Source organism: Triturus cristatus, chromosome 2_2 (assembly GCF_964204655.1).
Source record: "Triturus cristatus chromosome 2_2, aTriCri1.1, whole genome shotgun sequence".
In the NCBI taxonomy this organism is placed as follows: domain Eukaryota; kingdom Metazoa; phylum Chordata; class Amphibia; order Caudata; family Salamandridae; genus Triturus; species Triturus cristatus.
The window spans coordinates 557,059,318-557,061,410 of record NC_140582.1 but is presented as its reverse complement, the minus strand read 5'-3'; the positions used below and the strand labels follow the sequence as shown (position 1 = coordinate 557,061,410).

General features: G+C 48.8%; 1 pseudogene; it reads left to right on the top strand.

Moving 5' to 3' along the window:
- The first annotated feature begins 657 nt into the window (after nt 1-657).
- LOC146862506 (uncharacterized) lies at nt 658-1,853 on the top strand (annotated as a pseudogene).
- Nucleotides 1,854-2,093: the final 240 nt, after the last annotated feature.

The following is a 2,093-nucleotide window of genomic DNA, read 5'->3' as shown; positions in this document are numbered from 1 at the left end:
TGCTTTTTTGTTTGAATATCTTCTGACAAATAGTTATAGAGCAATCTTTGCCATACAGGTCATACTGGAATTATTTTAACACAAGGGTAATTTCATTATACATGTATCATTGTGTGGTGTTAATCCGTTCAATATTCTTTTTTGGAAACATGCGCGCTGAAATAGCTTTGATGTTCCCATTTTTTAGATTTCATTAAAGATTGATTATAATCTGCTCTTGTAGATTTAATTTATGTGTTCGGGCTCGCGTTTGGATTTAGAGCGGCAGAAAGGGCTAATTAGAAGTTCACAGTGAGGCCTGGTTTCAAATGTGAGTGTTTTAATAGAAGTTTGGCAAGATTGCAGAAGTCCATTGGTGCCCACTGCACAGCTTCCAAATATATGAATATTGAGCAAACGTTAGCATTATCCTTGAAATGTTTTCGGAAAGCAATGTTTGTATAATTAAAGAGTTGCATTTTTGGGCTGATAGTGCTCTGCATTGGGCTAAATTTGGGATCGTACTTGGACAGCTGTGGGCTCTGGACGGGTCTCAAAATCTGACAACACCGAAGTGCACAGCACTGCATGTCTGTCACGAAAAATGGTTGTGACTCAACAGGAGCAGAATTCCGCTAAGTACCGGTTTCTCTTTCTGCGGGACGCTTGCTCTGTAAGATGTCGCTCAAGGCCTAGTTCGTGTGGGGGCCCCTTCTATTAGCTCTGCTGGGCAGCAGCCAGCCCAGCACGATACTGGTCGTAGACTACGCCGTCTCCCTCTACTCTGAGAAGCTTCAGATGTCCTCCCTGATCTGGGTGGCGCCCCCTCTTGCTTCTATGAGGTCTGGGTCCTCAAGACCACCGACCCGAGCCTTGCGAACCGGAGCACTGTTAAGGTAACAAGTCGCTCTTTCCCTTCCCCGCTCATGACGGAACCACTCCGTCATGAGCCACGGGTGCGCTGTGCTCATGACGGAGTGGTTCCGTCATGCTGCGGCCGTTGGCGGCCGCTCCTCCCACGCGGCGCTAATTCCCCGCCTGTGCGGGCGATTAGCGCAGTGGGTGGAGTCATGACGGAACCACGCCGTCAGCACAGCTCACCCGTGACTGATGACGGCATGGTTCCGTCATGAGCACAGCGGCGCCGTCGACCCCCCAAACCCCCCTAGCGCTGCGGCGGAATTCGCGCCTCAGCGAAGGGGTTAAGAGCGACTTGTTATTCTCGTGCTGGCACTTTGATTTCTTGAGCGTCTTCCCCGCGCTCTGTGTACTTTTAATATGTTCGGTTCATTCCAGCGTTGTCGTTGTGGCTGCCTGTAACTGCTCATTCAGGCAGTTACTTCGGGAGCTGTTGGGTGACCGGTTGTGGGCTTCTTTCTCCTGTACAATACTTCTACAATAAACTTCTATTCTTCGAAATACAACTTAAGGAGTGTTTCATGAATCTTACAAGCACGTCCTCCACCCTGGTACAGGTAGACCCTACAGACTCTAACAGCACCCTGTATCGGGTCCAGAACAACTTTTAAATTCCTCGTTGCTCAATGTTTTCAGAGCCGCCATCCGCCCACAACTTTGTCTACCAAGTGCGGCCCTACCTGGAATCCCTGTCGGGGGATGCTATCATCAGCGTCTATGCACAGACGAGCTATCGAATTCGTTTCTGCCTGTATATTGACACTGGTAATCTGGTGGCTGTATCTGACTGGTCTGCGCCCATCGAAACTAGACCGTTGGCCCCCAGCGTGCAGGACATGACCCAGTTTCTGACAGGACGCTCTGGCGCCATGGTGGTCATCACGGTCCTCCTTAGCATCTCCATGTGTCTCCTCCTGGTAGGCCTGGGCTTTGCATTTGCCACCAGTAAGCACTGACCCTCCTCGGACTCCGTACAGTGGAATCTATGCTCTTGGCGTCTCACTACATACAGACTGTACTGGACAGGTTGAAAGTATCTACTGTGAATACCTTGCACTGCTGCACATATTTATGAATGGTTTTATGAACTTTATTTCAATAAAAAAGTTTTGTTAAAAAAAAAAAAAGAATTCCTGATCCCTGAGGGAGCTTCACGGTGACTTTGTACACAGCAGGCGAGCGGAAATTAGTACAGT